Here is a 20,609-nt window from a genome sequence, read left to right as displayed (position 1 = left end):
TGTTCGGGTGGGGGGGAGATCAGGTGGCGATCAGTGTTCGGGTGGGGGGGAGATCAGGTGGCGATCAATGTTCGGGTTGGGGGGGAGATCAGGTGGCGATCAATGTTCGGGTGGGGGGGGACATCAGGTGGCGATCAATGTTAGGGTAGGGGGGGAGATCAGGTGGCGATCAATGTTCGGGTGGGGGGGGAGATCAGGTGGCGATTAATGTTCCGGGGGGGGGGGAGATCAGTTGGTGATCAATGTTTGGGTAGGGGGAAGATCAGGTGGCGATCAATGTTCGGGTGGGGGGGAGATCAGGTGGCGATCAATGTTCGGGTGGGGGGGAGATCAGGCGGCGATCAATGTTCGGGTGGGGGGGAGATCAGGTGGCGATCAGTGTTCGGGTGCGCGGATGGGGATCAGGTGTCGAGCAATGTTCGGGTCGGGGGGAGATGAGGTGGCGATCAATGTTCGGGTGGGGGGGAAGATCAGGTGGCGATTAATGTTCGGGTGGTGGGGGGGAGATCAGGTGGCGATCAATATTTGGGTGGGGGGGGAGATCAGGTGGCGATCAATGTTCGGGTGGGGGGGGAGATCAGGTGGCGATCAATGTTCGGGTGGGGGGGGAGATCAGGTGGCGATCAATGTTCGGGTGGGGGGGGAGATCAGGTGGCGATCAATGTTCGGGTGGGGGGGAAGATCAGGTGGCGATTAATGTTCGGGTGGGGGGGGGAGATCAGTTGGTGATCAATGTTTGGGTAGGGGGAAGATCAGGTCGCGATCAATGTTCGGGTGGGGGGGGAGATCAGGTGGCGATCAATGTTCGGGTGGGGGGGAGATCAGGCGGCGATCAATGTTCGGGTGGGGGGGAGATCAGGTGGCGATCAAAGTTCGAGTGGGGGGGAGATCAGGTGGCGATCAATGTTCGGGTGCGCGGATGGGGATCAGGTGTCGAGCAATGTTCGGGTGGGGGGGAGATCAGGTGGCGATCAATGTTCGGGTCGGGGGGTAGATCAGGTGGCGATCAATGTTCGGGTGGGGGGGGGGAGAAATCAGGTGGCGATCAATGTTCGGGTGGGGGGGGGAGAAATCAGGTGGCGATCAATGCTCGGGTGGGGGAGAAATCAGGTGGCGATCAATGTTCGGGTGGGAGGGGAGATCAGGTGGCGATCAATGTTCGAGTGGGGGGGAGATCAGGTGGCGATCAATGTTGTTCGGGTGGGAGGGGAGATCAGGTGGCGATCAATGTTCGAGTGGGGGGGAGATCAGGTGGCGATCAATGTTCGGGTGGGGGGGAAGATCAGGTGGCGATCAATGTTCGGGTGGGGGAGAGATCAGGTGGCGATCAATGTTCGGGTCGGGGGGTAGATCAGGTGGCGATCAATGTTCGGGTGGGGGGGAGAAATCAGGTGGCGATCAATGCTCGGGTGGCTGGGGCAGATCTGGTGGCGATCAATGTTCGGGTGGGGGGGGCGAGATCAGGTGGCGATCAACATTCCGGTGGGAGGAGGAGATCAGGTGGCGATCAATGTTCGGGTTGGAGGGGAGAACAGGTGGCGATCAGTGCTCGAGTGGGGGAGGGAGAGATGAGGTGACGATCAATGTTTGGGTGGGGGGGGGGGGGAGATCAGGTGGCGATTAATGTTCGGGTGGTGGGGGGGAGATCAGGTGGCGATCAATATTTGGGTGGGGGGGGAGATCAGGTGGCGATCAATGTTCGGGTGGGGGGGGAGATCAGGTGGCGATCAATGTTCGGGTGGGGGGGGAGATCAGGTGGCGATCAATGTTCGGGTTGGGGGGGAGATCAGGTGGCGATCAATGTTCGGGTGGGGGGGAAGATCAGGTGGCGATTAATGTTCGGGTGGGGGGGGGGAGATCAGTTGGTGATCAATGTTTGGGTAGGGGGAAGATCAGGTCGCGATCAATGTTCGGATGGGGGGGAGATCAGGTGGCGATCAATGTTCGGGTGGGGGGGAGATCAGACGGCGATCAATGTTCGGGTGGGGGGGAGATCAGGTGGCGATCAAAGTTCGAGTGGGGGGGAGATCAGGTGGCGATCAATGTTCGGGTGCGCGGATGGGGATCAGGTGTCGAGCAATGTTCGGGTGGGGGGGAGATCAGGTGGCGATCAATGTTCGGGTCGGGGGGTAGATCAGGTGGCGATCAATGTTCGGGTGGGGGGGGGGAGAAATCAGGTGGCGATCAATGTTCGGGTGGGGGGGGGAGAAATCAGGTGGCGATCAATGCTCGGGTGGGGGAGAAATCAGGTGGCGATCAATGTTCGGGTGGGAGGGGAGATCAGGTGGCGATCAATGTTCGAGTGGGGGGGAGATCAGGTGGCGATCAATGTTCGGGTGGGAGGGGAGATCAGGTGGCGATCAATGTTCGAGTGGGGGGGAGATCAGGTGGCGATCAATGTTCGGGTGGGGGGGAAGATCAGGTGGCGATCAATGTTCGGGTGGGGGAGAGATCAGGTGGCGATCAATGTTCGGGTGGGGGGGAGAAATCAGGTGGCGATCAATGCTCGGGTGGCTGGGGCAGATCTGGTGGCGATCAATGTTCGGGTGGGGGGGGCGAGATCAGGTGGCGATCAACATTCCGGTGGGAGGAGGAGATCAGGTGGCGATCAATGTTCGGGTTGGAGGGGAGAACAGGTGGCGATCAGTGCTCGAGTGGGGGAGGGAGAGATGAGGTGACGATCAATGTTTGGGTGGGGGGGGGGGGAGATCAGGTGGCGATCAATGTTCGGGTGGATGGGGAGATCAGACCGGCGATCAATGTTCGGGTGGGGGTGGGGTGTTCAGGTGGCGATCAATGTTCGGCTGGGGGGGGAGATCAGGTGGCGATCAATGTTCGGGTGGTGGGGGGAGATCAGGTGGCGATCAATGTTCGGGTGGGGGGCGAGATCAGGTGGCGATCAATGTTTGTGTGGGGGGGAGATCAGGTGGCGATCAATGTTCGGGTGGGGGGATGATCGGGTGGTGATCAATGTTCTGGTGGGGGAGCGAGATCAGGTGGCGATCAATGTTCGGGTGGGGGGAAGATCAGGTGGTGATCAATGATCGGGTGGGGGGGGGGCAGATCAGGTGGTGATCAATGTTTGGGTGAGGCGGGAGATCAGGTGGCGATCAATGTTCGGGTTGGGGGGGAGATCAGTTGGCGAGTAATGTTCGGTTGGGGGGGGGGGGAGATCAGGTGGCGATCAATGTTCGGTTTGGGGGGGAGATCAGGTGGTGATCATTGTGGGGGGGGGTTTAAACTAATGCAGCAGGGGCATGGGAACCTGGATTGTAGTTTTAGGGTACGGGAGAATGAGAGTATAGTGGTCAGGAGCACAGATTTGACTTCGCAGGGGGTGGCCAGTGTTCAGGTATGTGGTTTGAAGTGTGTCTACTTCAATGCCAGGAGTATACGAAATAAGCTAGGGGAACTGGCAGCATGGGTTGGTACCTGGGACTTCGATGTTGTGGCCATTTCGGAGACATGGATAGAGCTGGGACAGGAATGGGTGTTGCAGGTTCCGGGGTTTAGGTGTTTTAGTAAGCTCAGAGAAGGAGGCAAAAGAGGGGGAGGTGTGGCGCTGCTAGTCAAGAACAGTATTACGGTGGCGGAGAGGATGCTAGATGGGGACTCTTCTTCCGAGGTAGTATGGGCTGAGGTTAGAAGCAGGAAAGGTGAGGTCACCCTGTTGGGAGTTTTCTATAAGCCTCCAAATAGTTCTAGGGATGTAGAGGAAAGGATGGCGAAGATGATTCTGGACAAGAGCGAAAGTAACAGCGTAGTTATTATGGGAGACTTTAACTTTCCAAATATTGACTGGAAAAGATATAGTTTGAGTACATTAGATGGGTCGTTTTTTGTACAATGTTTGCAGGAGGGTTTCCTGACACAATATGTTGACAGGCCAACAAGAGGCGCGGCCACTTTGGATTTGGTTTTGGGTAATGAACCAGGCCAGGTGTGAGATTTGGAGGTAGGAGAGCACTTTGGGGACAGTGACCACAATTCGGTGACGTTTACGTTAGTGATGGAAAGGGATAAGTATACACCGCAGGGCAAGAGTTATAGCTGGGGGAAGGGCAATTATGATGTCATCAGACATGACTTGGGGGGGATAGGTTGGAGAAGTAGGCTGCAAGAGTTGGGCACACTGGATAAGTGGAGCTTGTTCAAGGAACAGCTACTGCGTGTTCTTGATAAGTACGTATCGGTCAGGCAGGGTGGAAGGCGTCGAGTGAGGGAACCGTGGTTTACCAAAGAAGTGGAATCTCTTGTTAAGAGGAAGAAGGAGGCCTATGTGAAGATGAGGTGTGAAGTTTCAGTTGGGGCGATTGATAGTTACAAGGTAGCGAGGAAGGATCTAAAGAGAGAGCTAAGGCGAGCAAGGAGGGGACATGAGAAGTATTTGGCAGGTAGGATCAAGGAAAACCCAAAAGCTTTCTATAGGTATGTCAGGAATAAAAGAATGACAAGGGTAAGAGTAGGGCCAGTCAAGGACAGGGATGGTAAGTTGTGTGTGGAGTCTGAAGAGATAGGCGAGATACTAAATGAATATTTTTCGTCAGTATTCACTCAGGAAAAAGATAATGGTGTGGAGGAGAATGCTGAGACCCAGGCTATTAGAATAGATGGCATTGAGGTACGTAGGGAAGAGGTGTTGGCAATTCTGGACAGGCTGAAAATAGATAAGTCCCCGGGGCCTGATGGGTTTTATCCTAGGATTCTCTGGGAAGCCAGGGAAGAGATTGCTGGGCCTTTGGCTTTGATTTTTATGTCATCATTGGCTACAGGAATTGTGCCAGAGGACTGGGGGATAGCAAATGCGGTCCCTTTGTTCAAGAAGGGGAGTAGAGACAACCCCGGCAACTATGGACCAGTGAGCCTCACGTCTGTTGTGCGTTCAGTCTTGGAGGGGATTATAAGAGACAAGATTTATAATCATCTAGATAGGAATAATATGATCAGGGATAGTCAGCATGGCTTTGTGAAGGGTAGGTCATGCCTCACAAACCTGATTGAGTTCTTTGAGAAGGTGACTGAACAGGTAGACGAGGGTAGAGCAGTTGATGTGTATATGGATTTCAGTAAAGCGTTTGATAAGGTTCCCCACGGTACGCTATTGCAGAAAATACGGAGGCTGGTGATTGAGGGTGATTTAGATATGTGGATCAGAAATTGGCTAGCTGAAAGAAGACAGAGGGTGGTGGTTGATGGGAAATGTTCAGAATGGAGTTCAGTTACAAGTGGCGAACCACAAGGATCTGTTCTGGGGCCGTTGCTCTTTGTCATTTTTATCAATGACCTACAGGAGGGCGCAGAAGGGTGGGTGAGTAAATTTGCAGACGACACTAAAGTCAGTGGTGTTGTCGACAGTGCGGAAGGATGTAGCAGGTTACAGAGGGACATAGATAAGGCGCAGAGCTGGGCTGAGAGGTGGCAAATCGAGTTTAATGTAGAGAAGTGTGAGGTGATTCACTTTGGAAGGAATAACAGGAATGCGGAATATTTGGCTCATGGTAAAGTTCTTGGAAGTGTGGATGAGCAGAGGGATCTAGGTGTCCATGTACATAGATCCCTGAAAGTTGCCACCCAGGTTGATAGGGTTGTGAAGAAGGCCTATGGAGTGTTGGCCTTTATTGGTGGAGGATTGAGTTCCGGAGTCAGGAGGTCATGTTGCAGCTGTACAGAACTCTGGTACGGCCGCATTTGGAGTATTGCGTTCAGTTCTGGTCACCGCATTATAGGAAGGACGTGGAAGCTTTGGAGCGGGTATAGAGGAGATTTACCAGGATGTTGCCTGGTATGGAGGGAAAATCTTATGAGGAAAGGCTGATGGACTTGAGGTTGTTTTCGTTAGAGAGAAGAAGGTTAAGAGGAGACTTAATAGAGGCATACAAAATGATCAGGGGGTTAGATAGGGTGGACAGTGAGAGCCTTCTCCCGCGGATGGAAATGGCTAGCACGAGGGCACATAGCTTTAAACTGAGGGGTAATAGATATAGGTCAGAGGTAGGTTCTTTACGCAAAGAGTGGTGAGGCAGTGGAATGCCCGACCTGCAACAGTAGTGAACTCGCCAACATTGAGGGCATTAAAAGTTTATTGGATAAGCATACGGATGATAATGGCATGGTGTAGGTTCGATGGCTTTTGTTCGGTGCAACATCGTGGGCCAAAGGGCCTGTACTGCGCTGTATCGTTCTATGTTCTATGTTCTAATGTTCGGGTGGGTGAGGGAGATCAGGTGGCAATCAATCTTCAGGTGGGGGGCTGATCTGGTGGCGATCACCGGGGCAGCACGGTAGCCTTGTGGATAGCACAATTGCTTCACAGCTCCAGGGTCCCAGGTTCGATTCCAGCTTGGGTCACTGTCTGTGCGGAGTCTGCACATCCTCCCCGTGTGTGCGTGGGTTTCCTCCGGGTGCTCCGGTTTCCTCCCACAGTCCAAAGATGTGCAGGTTAGGTGGATTGGCCATGATAAATTGCCCTGAGTGTCCAAAATTGCCCTTAGTGTTGGGTGGGGTTACTGGGTTATGGGGATAGGGTGGCGGTGTTGACCTTGGGTAGGGTGCTCTTTCCAAGAGCCGGTGCAGACGCGATGGGCCGAATGGCGTCCTGCACTGTAAATTCTATGAATGTTCGGGTGGGGGGGAGATCAGGTGGCGATCAATGTTCGGTTGAGGGGAGATATCAGGTGGTGATCAATGTTCGGGTGGAGGAGAGTTCAGGTGGCGATCAGTGTTCGGGTGGGGGGAGTTCAGGTGGCGATCAATGTTCAGGTGGGGGGGGGAGATCAGGTGGCGATCAATGTTCGGGTGGGGGGGGAGATCAGGTGGCGATCAATGTTCGGGTTGGGGGGAATTCAGGTGGTGATCAATGTTCGGGTGGGGGGGGAGAACAGGTGGCGATCAATGTTCGGGTAGGGGGGAGATCAGGTGGCCATCAATGTTCGGGTGGGGGGCGCGAGATCAGGTGGCGATCAATGTTCGGGTGGGGGGAGATCAGGTGGCGATCAATGTTCGGGTGGGGGGCGCGAGATCAGGTGGCGATCAATGTTCAGGTGGGGGGGAGATCAGGCGGCGATCGATATTCGGGTGGGGGGGCAGATCAGGTGGTGATCAATGTTTGGGCGAGGCGGGAGATCAGGTGGCGATCAATGTTCAGGTTGAGGGGGGGAGATCAGTTAGCGATTAATGTTCGGTTGGGGGGCGGAGACCAGATGGCGATCAATGTTCGGGTTGGGGGGGAGATCAGTTGGCGATCAATGTTCGTGTGGGGGGGGAGATCAGGTGGTGATCAATGTTCGGTTTGGGGGGGAGATCTGGTGGCGATCAATGTTCGGTTGAGGGGGGAGATCAGGTGGCGATCAATGTTCGGGTGGGGGGGGAGATCAGGTGGTGATCAATGTTCGGGTGGGGGGGAATCAAGTGGCGATCAATGTTCGGGTGGGGGGGAGATCAGGTGGCGATCAATGTTCGGGTGGGGGGGAATCAAGTGGCGATCAATGTTCGGGTGGGGGGAGATCAGGTGGCGATCAATGTTCGGGTGGGGGGGGAATCAAGTGGCGATCAATGTTCGGGTGGGGTGGGGAGATCAGGTGGCGATCAATGTTCGGGTGGGGGGGCAAATCTGGTGGCGATCAATGTTCGGGTGGGGGGGAGATCAGGTGGCGATCAATGTTCGGGTGGGGGGGAATCAAGTGGCGATCAATGTTCGAGTTGGGGGGTGATCAGGTGGCGATCAATGTTCGGGTGGGGGGGGGAATCAAGTAGCGATCAATGTTCGGGTGGGGGGGGAGATCAGGTGGCGATCAATGTTTGGGTGGGGGGGAAGATCAGGTGGCGATCAATGTTTGGGTGGGGGTGGGAATCAAGTGGCGATCAATGTTCGGGTGGGGGGGGAATCAAGTGGCGATCAATGTTCGGGTGGGGGGGGGGAGATCAGGTGGCGATCAATGTTCGGGTGGGGGGGCAGATCTGGTGGCGATCAATGTTCGGGTTGGGGGAAGATCATGTGGCGTTCAATGTTCAGGTGGGGAGAGAGATCTGGTGCCGATCAATGTTCGGGTGGGGGGGGGGGAGATCAGGTGGCGATCAATGTTCGGGTGGGGGGGGAGATCAGGTGGCGATCAATGTTCGGGTGGGGGGATGATCGGGTGGTGATCAATGTTCTGGTGGGGGAGCGAGATCAGATGGCGATCAATGTTCGGGTGGGGGGGGAGATCAGGTGGCGATCAATGATCGGGTGGGGGGGGAGATCAGTGGTGATCAATGTTCGGGTGGGGGGCAGATCAGGTGGTGATCAATGTTTGGGTAAGGCGGGAGATCAGGTGGCGATCAATGTTCAGGTTGGGAGGGGAGATCAGTTGGCGATTAATGTTCGGTTGGGGGCGGAGATCAGGTGACGATCAATGTTCAGGTTGGGGGGGAGATCAGTTGGCGATTAATGTTCAGTTGGGGAAGAGATCAGGTGGCGATCAATGTTCGGTTTGGGGGGAGATCAGGTGGTGATCAATGTTCGGGTGGGGGAGGGAGATCAGGCGGCGATCAATCTTCAGGTGGGGGGGCTGATCTGGTGGCGATCACGGGGGCAGCACGGTAGCCTTGTGGATAGCACAATTCCTTCACAGCTCCAGGGTCCCAGGTTCGATTCCAGCTTGGGTCACTGTCTGTGCGGAGTCTGCACATCCTCCCCGTGTGTGCGTGGGTTTCCTCCGGGTGCTCCGGTTTCCTCCCACAGTCCAAAGATGTGCAGGTTAGGTTGATTGGCCATGATAAATTGCCCTTAGTGTCCAAAATTGCCCTTAGTGTTGGGTGGGGTTACTGTGTTATGGGGATAGGGTGGCGGTGTTGACCTTGGGTAGGGTGCTCTTTCCAAGAGCCGGTGCTGACGCGATGGGCCGAATGGCCTCCTTCTGCACTGTAAATTCTATGAATGTTCGGGTGGGGGGGTTGAGATCAGGTGGCGACTAATGTTCGGGTGGGGGGGGAGATCAGGTGGCGATCAATGTTCGGGTGGGGGGAAGATCGTGTGGCGATCAATGTTCGGGTGGGGCTGAGATCAGGTGGCGATTAATGTTCGGGTGGGGGGGGAGATCAGGTGGTGATCAATGTTCGGGTGGGGTGGGGAGATCAGGTGGCGATCAATGTTCGGGTGGGGGGGCAAATCTGGTGGCGATCAATGTTCGGGTGGGGGGGAGATCAGGTGGCGATCAATGTTCGGGTGGGGGGAAATCAAGTGGCGATCAATGTTCGAGTTGGGGGGTGATCAGGTGGCGATCAATGTTCGGGTGGTGGGGGGAATCAAGTAGCGATCAATGTTCGGGTGGGGGGGAGATCAGGTGGCGATCAATGTTTGGGTGGGGGGGAAGATCAGGTGGCGATCAATGTTTGGGTGGGGGGGGGAATCAAGTGGCGATCAATGTTCGGGTGGGGGGGGAATCAAGTGGCGATCAATGTTCGGGTGGGGGGGAGATCAGGTGGCGATCAATGTTCGGGTGGGGGGGCAGATCTGGTGGCGATCAATGTTCGGGTTGGGGGAAGATCATGTGGCGTTCAATGTTCAGGTGGGGAGAGAGATCTGGTGCCGATCAATGTTCGGGTGGGGGGGGGAGATCAGGTGGCGATCAATGTTCGGGTGGGGGGGGAGATCAGGTGGCGATCAATGTTCGGGTGGGGGGATGATCGGGTGGTGATCAATGTTCTGGTGGGGGAGCGAGATCAGATGGCGATCAATGTTCGGGTGGGGGGGGAGATCAGGTGGCGATCAATGATCGGGTGGGGGGGGAGATCAGTGGTGATCAATGTTCGGGTGGGGGGCAGATCAGGTGGTGATCAATGTTTGGGTAAGGCAGGAGATCAGGTGGCGATCAATGTTCAGGTTGGGGGGGGAGATCAGTTGGCGATTAATGTTCGGTTGGGGGCGGAGATCAGGTGACGATCAATGTTCAGGTTGGGGGGGAGATCAGTTGGCGATTAATGTTCAGTTGGGGGAGAGATCAGGTGGCGATCAATGTTCGGTTTGGGGGGAGATCAGGTGGTGATCAATGTTCGGGTGGGGGAGGGAGATCAGGCGGCGATCAATCTTCAGGTGGGGGGGGCTGATCTGGTGGCGATCACGGGGGCAGCACGGTAGCCTTGTGGATAGCACAATTCCTTCACAGCTCCAGGGTCCCAGGTTCGATTCCAGCTTGGGTCACTGTCTGTGCGGAGTCTGCACATCCTCCCCGTGTGTGCGTGGGTTTCCTCCGGGTGCTCCGGTTTCCTCCCACAGTCCAAAGATGTGCAGGTTAGGTTGATTGGCCATGATAAATTGCCCTTAGTGTTGGGTGGGGTTACTGTGTTATGGGGATAGGGTGGCGGTGTTGACCTTGGGTAGGGTGCTCTTTCCAAGAGCCGGTGCAGACGCGATGGGCCGAATGGCCTCCTTCTGCACTGTAAATTCTATGAATGTTCGGGTGGGGGGGTTGAGATCAGGTGGCGACTAATGTTCGGGTGGGGGGGGGAGATCAGGTGGCGATCAGTGTTCGGGTGGGGGGAAGATCATGTGGCGATCAATGTTCGGGTGGGGCTGAGATCAGGTGGCGATTAATGTTCGGGTGGGGGGGGAGCTCAGGTGGTGATCAATGTTCGGGTGGGGTTGAGATCAGGTGGCAATCAGTGTTCGGGTGGGGGACAGATCAGGTGGCGATCAATGTTTGGGTGCGGGGGGGAGATCAGGTGGTGATCAATGTTCGGGTGGGGTTGAGATCAGGTGGCGACTAATGTTCGGGTGAGGGGGGGAGATCAGGTGGTAATCAGTGTTCGGGTGGGGGGGATAGATCAGGTGGTGATCAATGTTCGGGTGGGGTTGAGATCAGGTGGCGATTAATGTTCGGGTGGGGGGGGAGATCAGGTGGTGATCAATGTTCGGGTGGGGTTGAGATCAGGTCGCGATTAATGTTAGGGTGGGGGGGGGGATCAGGTGGCGATCAATGTTTGGGTGCGGGGGGGAGATCAGGCGGCGATCAATGTTCGGGTTGGGGGGAGATCAGTTGGCGATTAATGTTCGGTTGGGAGGGGAGATCACTTGGCGATTAATGTTCAGTTTGGTGGGGGAGATCAGGTGCCGATCAATGTTCGTTTTGGGGGGAGATCAGGTGGTGATCAATGTTCGGGTGGGGGGGAGATAAAATGCGATCAATGTTCAGGTGAGGGGAGAGATCAGGTGGCGATCAATGTTCGGGTGGGAGGGGATCAGGTGGCGATCAACGTTCGGGTGGGGGGAGATCAGGTGGCGATCAATGTACGGGTGGGATGGGAGAGATCAGGTGGCGATCAATGTTCGAGTTGGGGGGAGAGATCTGGTGGCGATCAATGTTCGGGTGGGGTGAGTTCAGGTGGCGATCAACGTACGGATGGGGTGGGGGGAGATCAGGCGGCGATCAATGTTCGGGTGGGGGGGGGAAATCAGGTGGCGATCAATGTTCGGGTGGGGGAGGGGAGATCAAGTGGCGATCAATGTTCGGGTGGGGGGTGCGAGATCAGGTGGCGATCAATGTTCGGGTGGGGGGATGATCAGGTGGTGATCAATGTTCTGGTGGGGGAGCGAGATCAGGTGGCGCTCAATGTTCGGTTGGGGGTGGAGATCAGGTGGCGATCAATGTTCGGGTGGGGGAGCGAGATCAGGTGGCGATCAATGTTCGGGTGGGGGGATGATCAGGTGGTGATCAATGTTCTGGTGGGGGAGCGAGATCAGGTGGCGCTCAATGTTCGGTTGGGGGTGGAGATCAGGTGGTGATCAATGATCGGGAGGGGGGGCAAATCAGGTGGTGATCAATGTTTGGGTGAGGCGGGAGATCAGGTGGCGATCAATTTTCGGGTTGGGGGGGAGATCAGGTGGCGAACAATGTTCGGGTTGTGGGGAGATCAGGTGGCTATCAATGTTCGGGTTGGGGGGGAGATCAGTTGGCGATTCATGTTTGGGTGGGTGAGGGAGATCTGGTGGCGATCACGGGGGCAGCACGGCAGCCTTGTGGATCGCACAATTCCTTCACAGCTCCAGGTTCCCTGGTTCGATTCCAGCTTGGGTCACTGTCTGTGCGGAGTCTGCACATCATCCCCGTGTGTGCGTGGGTTTCCTCCGGGTGCCCCGGTTTCCTCCTACAGTCCAAAGATGTGCAGGTTAGGTGGATTGGCCACGATAAATTGCCCTTAGTGTCCAAAATTGCCCTTAGTGTTGGGTGGGGTTACTGGGTTATGGGGATAGGGTGGTGGTGTTTACCTTGGGTAGGGTGCTCTTTCCAAGAGCCGGTGCAGACGCGATGGGCCGAATGGCCTCCTTCTGCACTGTAAATTCTATGAATGTTCGAGTGGGGGGGAAGATCAGGTGGCGATCAATGTTTGGGTGGGGGGGAGATCAGTTGGCGATCAATGTTCGGGTGTGGGGGGAAGATCAGGTGGTTATCAATGTTCGGGTGGGGGGGAGATAAGGCGGCGATCAATGTTCGGGTGGGGGGAAGAGATCAGGTGGCGATCAATGTTCGGGTGTGGGGGGGAGATCAGGTGGCGATCAGTTTCGGGTGGGGGGGGAGATCAGGTGGCGATCAATGTTCGGTGGGGGAGAGATCAGGTGGCGATCAATGTTCGTGTGGGGAGCGATCAGGTGGCGATCAATGTTCGGGTGGGATGGAGATCAGGTGGCGATCAATGTTCGGGTGGGGGAGAGATCAGGTGGCGATCAATGTTCGGGTAGGGGGGAGATCATGTGGCGATCAATGTTCGGGTGGGGGGGTATCAGGTGGCGATCAATGTTGGGGTGGGATGTTTGATCATTTGGCGATCAATGTTTGTGTGGGGGAGAGATCAGGTGACGATCAATGTTCGGGTGGGGGGGGAAGATCAGGTGGCGATCAATGTTCGGGTGGGGGGGAGATCAGGTGGCGATCAATGTTCGGGTGGGGGGAGATCAAGGGACGATCGATGTTCGGGTGGGGGGGAGATCAGGTGGCGATCAATGTTCGGGTGGGAGTGGAGATCAGGCGGCGATCAATGTTCGGGTGGGGGGGGGAGATCAGGTTGCGATCAATGTTCGGGTGAGAGTGGAGATCAGGTGGCGATCAATGTTCGGCTCGGAGGGGGGTGATCAGGTGGTGATCAATGTTCGGGTGGGGGAGGAGATCAGGTGGCGATCAATGTGCGGGTGGGGGGGGAGATCAGGTGGCGATCAATGTTCGGATGGGGGGGAGATCAGGTGGCGATCAATGTTCGGGTGGCTGGGAGAGATCAGGTGGTGATCAATGATCGGGTGGGGGGGCAAATCAGTTGGCGATCAATTTTCGGGTGGGTGAGGGAGATCTGGTGGCGATCACGGGGGCAGCACGGTAGCCTTGTGGATAGCACAATTCCTTCACAGCTCCAGAGTCCTAGGTTCGATTCCGGCTTGGGTCACTGTCTGTGCAGAGTCTGCACATCCTCCCCGTGTCTGCGTGGGTTTCCTCCGGGTTCTCCGGTTTCCTCCCACAGTCCAAAGATGTGCAGGTTCGGTGGATTGGCCATGATAAATTGCCCTTATTGTCCAAAATTGCCCTTAGTGTTGGGTGGGGTTTACTGGGTTATGGGGATAGGGTGGCGGTGTTGACCTTGGGTAGGGTGCTCTTTCCAAGAGCCGTTGCAGACGCGATGGGCCGAATGGCCTCCTTCTGCACTGTAAATTCTATGAATGTTCGGGTGGGAGGGTTGAGATCAGGTGGCGACTAATGTTCGGGTGGGGGGGGGGAGATCAGGTGGTGATCAGTGTTCGGGTGGGGGGGGTAGATCAGGTGGTGATCAATGTTCGGGTGGGGTTGAGATCAGGTGGCGATTAATGTTCGGGTGGGGGGGGGAGATCAGGTGGTGATCAATGTTCGGGTGGAGGAGAGATGAGGTGGCGATCAGTGTTCGGGTGGGGGAGAGATCAGGTGGCGATCAATGTTTGGGTGCGGGAGGGAGATCAGGTGGCGATCAACCTACGGATGGGGTGGGGGGAGATCAGGCTGCGATCAATGTTCGGGTGGGGGGGGAGATCAGGTGGCGATCAATGTTCGGGTGGGGGAGGGGAGATCAAGTGGCGATCAATGTTCGGGTGGGGGGTGCGAGATCAGGTGGCGATCAATGTTCGGGTGGGGGGATGATCAGGTGGTGATCAATGTTCTGGTGGGGGAGCGAGATCAGGTGGCGCTCAATGTTCGGTTGGGGGTGGAGATCAGGTGGTGATCAATGATCGGGAGGGGGGGCAAATGAGGTGGTCATCAATGTTTGGGTGAGGCGGGAGATCGGGTGGTGATCAATGTTCGGGTTGGGGGGGAGATCAGGTGGCGAACAATGTTCGGGTTGGGGGGGAGATCAGGTGGCTATCAATGTTCGGGTTGGGGGGGAGATCAGTTGGCGATTCATGTTTGGGTGGGTGAGGGAGATCTGGTGGCGATCACGGGGGCAGCACGGCAGCCTTGTGGATAGCACAATTCCTTCACAGCTCCAGGGTCCCTGGTTCGATTCCAGCTTGGGTCACTGTCTGTGCGGAGTCTGCACATCCTCCCCGTGTGTGCGTGGGTTTCCTCCGGGTGCCCCGGTTTCCTCCTACAGTCCAAAGATGTGCAGGTTAGGTGGATTGGCCACGATAAATTGCCCTTAGTGTCCAAAATTGCCCTTAGTGTTGGGTGGGGTTACTGGGTTATGGGGATAGGGTGGTGGTGTTTACCTTGGGTAGGGTGCTCTTTCCAAGAGCCGGTGCAGACGCGATGGGCCGAATGGTCTCCTTCTGCACTGTAAATTCTATGAATGTTCGAGTGGGGGGGAAGATCAGGTGGCGATCAATGTTTGGGTGGGGGGGAGATCAGTTGGCGATCAATGTTCGGGTGTGGGGGGAAGATCAGGTGGTTATCAATGTTCGGGTGGGGGGGAGATAAGGCGGCGATCAATGTTCGGGTGGGGGGGAGCGATCAGGTGGCGATCAATGTTCGGGTTGGGGGGGAGATCAGTTGGCGATCAATGTTCGGGTGTGGGGGGGAGATCAGGTGGCGATCAGTTTCGGGCGGGGGGGGAGATCAGGTGGCGATCAATGTTCGGTGGGGGAGAGATCAGGTGGCGATCAATGTTCGTGTGGGGAGTGATCAGGTGGCGATCAATGTTCGGGTGGGGGGGAGATCAGGTGGCGATCAATGTTCGGGTGGGGGAGAGATCAGGTGGCGATCAATGTTCGGGTAGGGGGGAGATCATGTGGCGATCAATGTTCGGGTGGGGGGGGGATCAGGTGGCGATCAATGTTGGGGTGGGATGGGAGATCATTTGGCGATCAATGTTTGTGTGGGGGAGAGATCAGGTGACGATCAATGTTCGGGTGCGGGGGGAAGATCAGGTGGCGATCAATGTTCGGGTGGGGGGAGATCAAGGGACGATCAATGTTCGGGTTGGGGGGGAGATCAGGTGGCGATCAATGTTCGGGTGGGAGTGGAGATCAGGCGGCGATCAATGTTCGGGTGGGGGGGGAGATCAGGTTGCGATCAATGTTCGGGTGAGAGTGGAGATCAGGTGGCGATCAATGTTCAGCTCGGAGGGGGGTGATCAGGTGGTGATCAATGTTCGGGTGGGGGAGGAGATCAGGTGGCGATCAATGTGCGGGTGGGGGGGAGATCAGGTGGCGATCAATGTTCGGATGGGGGTGAGATCAGGTGGCGATCAATGTTCGGGTGGCTGGGAGAGATCAGGTGGCGATCAATGTTCGGGTGGGGGGGACATCAAGGGACGATCAATGTTCGGGTGGGGGGGGAGATCAGGTGGCGATCAATGTTCGGGTGGGGGGGAGATCAGGTGGCGATCAATGTTCGGCTGGGGGGGAGATCAGGTGGCGATCAATATTCGTGTGGGGGGGTGATCAGGTGGCGATCAATGTTCGGGTGGGGGGAAGATCAGGTGGCGACCAATGTTCAGGTGGGGGGGAGATCAGGTGGCGATCAATTTCGGGTCGGGGGGGGGATTAGGTGGCGACCAATGTTCAGGTGGGGGGGAGATCAGGTGGCGATCAATGTTCGGGTGGGGGAGATCAGGTGGCGATCAATGTTCGGGTGGGGGGGAGATCAGGTGGCGATCAATGTTCGGGTGGGGGGGAAGAGATCAGGTGGCGATCAATATTCGGGTGGCGGGGGGAGAGTTCAGGTGGGGATCAATGGTCGGGGGGGGAGATCAGGTGGCGATCAATGTTCGGGTAGGGGGAGAGATCAGGTGGCGATCAATGTTCGGGTGGGGGGATGATCGGATGGTGATCAATGTTCAGGTGGGGAGATAGAACTGGTGGCAATCAATGTTCGGGTGGGGGGGAAGATCAGGCGGCGATCAATGTTCGGGTGGGGGTGAGATCAGGTGGCGATCAATTTTCGGGTGGGGGGATGATCGGGTGGTGATCAATGTTCTGGTGGGGGAGCGAGATCAGGTGGCGATCAATTTTCGGGTGGGGGGATGATTTGGTGGTGATCAATGTTCAGGTTGGAGGGGGAGATCAGGTGGCGATTAATGTTCAGTTGGGGGGGAGATCAGGTGGCGATCAATGTTCGGTTTGGGGGGGGAGATCAGTTGGCGAATAATGTTCAGTTGGGGGGGGGAGATCAGGTGGCGATCAATGTTCAGTTTGGGGGGGAGATCAGGTGGCGATCAATCTTCAGGTGGGGTGGGGCTGATCTGGTGGCGATCATGGGGGCAGCACGGTAGCCTTGTGGATAGCACAATTGCTTCACAGCTCCAGGGTCCCAGGTACGATTCCAGCTTGGGTCACTGTCTGTGCGGAGTCTGCACATCCTCCCCGTGTGTGCGTGGGTTTCCTCCGGGTGCTCCGGTTTCCTCCCACAGTCCAAAGATGTGCAGGTTAGGTGGATTGGCCATGATAAATTGCCCTTAGTGTCCAAAATTGCCCATAGTGTTGGGTGGGGTTACTGTGTTATGGGGATAGGGTGGCGGTGTTGACCTTGGGTAGGGTGGTCTTTCCAAGAGCCGGTGCAGACGCGATGGGTCGAATGGCCTCCTTCTGCATTGTAAGTTCTATGAATGTTCGAGTGGGGGGGAAGATCAGGTGGCGATCAATGTTCGGGTGGGGGGAGAGATCAGGTGGTGATCAATGTTCGGGTGCGGGGGGAGATCAGGCGGTGACCAATGTTCGGGTGGGGGGAGAGATCAGGTGGCGATCAATGTTCGGGTGGGGGGGAGATCAGGTGGCGATGAATGTTCGGGTGGGGGAGAGATCAGGTGGCGATCAATGTTCGGGTGGGGGAGAGAACAAGTGGCGATCAATGTTCGGGTGGGGGGGGAGATCAGGTGGCGATCAATGTTCGGGTGGGGGGGGAGATCAGGTGGTGATCAATGTTCGGGTGGGGGGGAGATCAGGTGGCGATGAATGTTCGGGTGGGGGAGAGATCAGGTGGCGATCAATGTTCGGGTGGGGGGGAGATCAGGTGGCGATCAATGTTCGGGTGGGGGGAGATCAAGGGACGATCGATGTTCGGGTGGGGGGGAGATCAGGTGGCGATCAATGTTCGGGTGGGAGTGGAGATCAGGCGGCGATCAATGTTCGGGTGGGGGGGGGAGATCAGGTTGCGATCAATGTTCGGGTGAGAGTGGAGATCAGGTGGCGATCAATGTTCGGCTCGGAGGGGGGTGATCAGGTGGTGATCAATGTTCGGGTGGGGGAGGAGATCAGGTGGCGATCAATGTGCGGGTGGGGGGGGAGATCAGGTGGCGATCAATGTTCGGATGGGGGGGAGATCAGGTGGCGATCAATGTTCGGGTGGCTGGGAGAGATCAGGTGGTGATCAATGATCGGGTGGGGGGGCAAATCAGTTGGCGATCAATTTTCGGGTGGGTGAGGGAGATCTGGTGGCGATCACGGGGGCAGCACGGTAGCCTTGTGGATAGCACAATTCCTTCACAGCTCCAGAGTCCTAGGTTCGATTCCGGCTTGGGTCACTGTCTGTGCAGAGTCTGCACATCCTCCCCGTGTCTGCGTGGGTTTCCTCCGGGTTCTCCGGTTTCCTCCCACAGTCCAAAGATGTGCAGGTTCGGTGGATTGGCCATGATAAATTGCCCTTATTGTCCAAAATTGCCCTTAGTGTTGGGTGGGGTTTACTGGGTTATGGGGATAGGGTGGCGGTGTTGACCTTGGGTAGGGTGCTCTTTCCAAGAGCCGTTGCAGACGCGATGGGCCGAATGGCCTCCTTCTGCACTGTAAATTCTATGAATGTTCGGGTGGGAGGGTTGAGATCAGGTGGCGACTAATGTTCGGGTGGGGGGGGGGAGATCAGGTGGTGATCAGTGTTCGGGTGGGGGGGGTAGATCAGGTGGTGATCAATGTTCGGGTGGGGTTGAGATCAGGTGGCGATTAATGTTCGGGTGGGGGGGGGAGATCAGGTGGTGATCAATGTTCGGGTGGAGGAGAGATGAGGTGGCGATCAGTGTTCGGGTGGGGGAGAGATCAGGTGGCGATCAATGTTTGGGTGCGGGAGGGAGATCAGGTGGCGATCAACCTACGGATGGGGTGGGGGGAGATCAGGCTGCGATCAATGTTCGGGTGGGGGGGGAGATCAGGTGGCGATCAATGTTCGGGTGGGGGAGGGGAGATCAAGTGGCGATCAATGTTCGGGTGGGGGGTGCGAGATCAGGTGGCGATCAATGTTCGGGTGGGGGGATGATCAGGTGGTGATCAATGTTCTGGTGGGGGAGCGAGATCAGGTGGCGCTCAATGTTCGGTTGGGGGTGGAGATCAGGTGGTGATCAATGATCGGGAGGGGGGGCAAATCAGGTGGTCATCAATGTTTGGGTGAGGCGGGAGATCGGGTGGTGATCAATGTTCGGGTTGGGGGGGAGATCAGGTGGCGAACAATGTTCGGGTTGGGGGGGAGATCAGGTGGCTATCAATGTTCGGGTTGGGGGGGAGATCAGTTGGCGATTCATGTTTGGGTGGGTGAGGGAGATCTGGTGGCGATCACGGGGGCAGCACGGCAGCCTTGTGGATAGCACAATTCCTTCACAGCTCCAGGGTCCCTGGTTCGATTCCAGCTTGGGTCACTGTCTGTGCGGAGTCTGCACATCCTCCCCGTGTGTGCGTGGGTTTCCTCCGGGTGCCCCGGTTTCCTCCTACAGTCCAAAGATGTGCAGGTTAGGTGGATTGGCCACGATAAATTGCCCTTAGTGTCCAAAATTGCCCTTAGTGTTGGGTGGGGTTACTGGGTTATGGGGATAGGGTGGTGGTGTTTACCTTGGGTAGGGTGCTCTTTCCAAGAGCCGGTGCAGACGCGATGGGCCGAATGGTCTCCTTCTGCACTGTAAATTCTATGAATGTTCGAGTGGGGGGGAAGATCAGGTGGCGATCAATGTTTGGGTGGGGGGGAGATCAGTTGGCGATCAATGTTCGGGTGTGGGGGGAAGATCAGGTGGTTATCAATGTTCGGGTGGGGGGGAGATAAGGCGGCGATCAATGTTCGGGTGGGGGGGAGCGATCAGGTGGCGATCAATGTTCGGGTTGGGGGGGAGATCAGTTGGCGATCAATGTTCGGGTGTGGGGGGGAGATCAGGTGGCGATCAGTTTCGGGCGGGGGCGGAGATCAGGTGGCGATCAATGTTCGGTGGGGGAGAGATCAGGTGGCGATCAATGTTCGTGTGGGGAGTGATCAGGTGGCGATCAATGTTCGGGTGGGGGGGAGATCAGGTGGCGATCAATGTTCGGGTGGGGGAGAGATCAGGTGGCGATCAATGTTCGGGTAGGGGGGAGATCATGTGGCGATCAATGTTCGGGTGGGGGGGGGATCAGGTGGCGATCAATGTTGGGGTGGGATGGGAGATCATTTGGCGATCAATGTTTGTGTGGGGGAGAGATCAGGTGACGATCAATGTTCGGGTGCGGGGGGAAGATCAGGTGGCGATCAATGTTCGGGTGGGGGGAGATCAAGGGACGATCAATGTTCGGGTTGGGGGGGAGATCAGGTGGCGATCAATGTTCGGGTGGGAGTGGAGATCAGGCGGCGATCAATGTTCGGGTGGGGGGGGAGATCAGGTTGCGATCAATGTTCGGGTGAGAGTGGAGATCAGGTGGCGATCAATGTTCAGCTCGGAGGGGGGTGATCAGGTGGTGATCAATGTTCGGGTGGGGGAGGAGATCAGGTGGCGATCAATGTGCGGGTGGGGGGGAGATCAGGTGGCGATCAATGTTCGGATGGGGGTGAGATCAGGTGGCGATCAATGTTCGGGTGGCTGGGAGAGATCAGGTGGCGATCAATGTTCGGGTGGGGGGGACATCAAGGGACGATCAATGTTCGGGTGGGGGGGGAGATCAGGTGGCGATCAATGTTCGGGTGGGGGGGAGATCAGGTGGCGATCAATGTTCGGCTGGGGGGGAGATCAGGTGGCGATCAATATTCGTGTGGGGGGGTGATCAGGTGGCGATCAATGTTCGGGTGGGGGGAAGATCAGGTGGCGACCAATGTTCAGGTGGGGGGGAGATCAGGTGGCGATCAATTTCGGGTCGGGGGGGGGATTAGGTGGCGACCAATGTTCAGGTGGGGGGGAGATCAGGTGGCGATCAATGTTCGGGTGGGGGAGATCAGGTGGCGATCAATGTTCGGGTGGGGGGGAGA

The 20,609-nt window shown here is 56.7% G+C and overlaps 1 protein-coding gene across 3 annotated transcripts in view; it reads left to right on the top strand.

Moving 5' to 3' along the window:
- pde1ca (phosphodiesterase 1C, calmodulin-dependent a) overlaps positions 1 to 20,609 on the top strand; it is a 1,198,716-nt gene that overhangs the window by 934,674 nt on the left and 243,433 nt on the right. The gene's annotated exons all lie outside the window — the stretch shown is intronic.

The sequence above is a fragment of the Scyliorhinus torazame genome, chromosome 11 (assembly GCF_047496885.1).
Source record: "Scyliorhinus torazame isolate Kashiwa2021f chromosome 11, sScyTor2.1, whole genome shotgun sequence".
In the NCBI taxonomy this organism is placed as follows: Eukaryota; Metazoa; Chordata; class Chondrichthyes; order Carcharhiniformes; family Scyliorhinidae; genus Scyliorhinus; species Scyliorhinus torazame.
The sequence above is the reverse complement of the archived record's forward strand: the minus strand, read 5'-3'. Positions and strand labels throughout refer to the sequence as shown.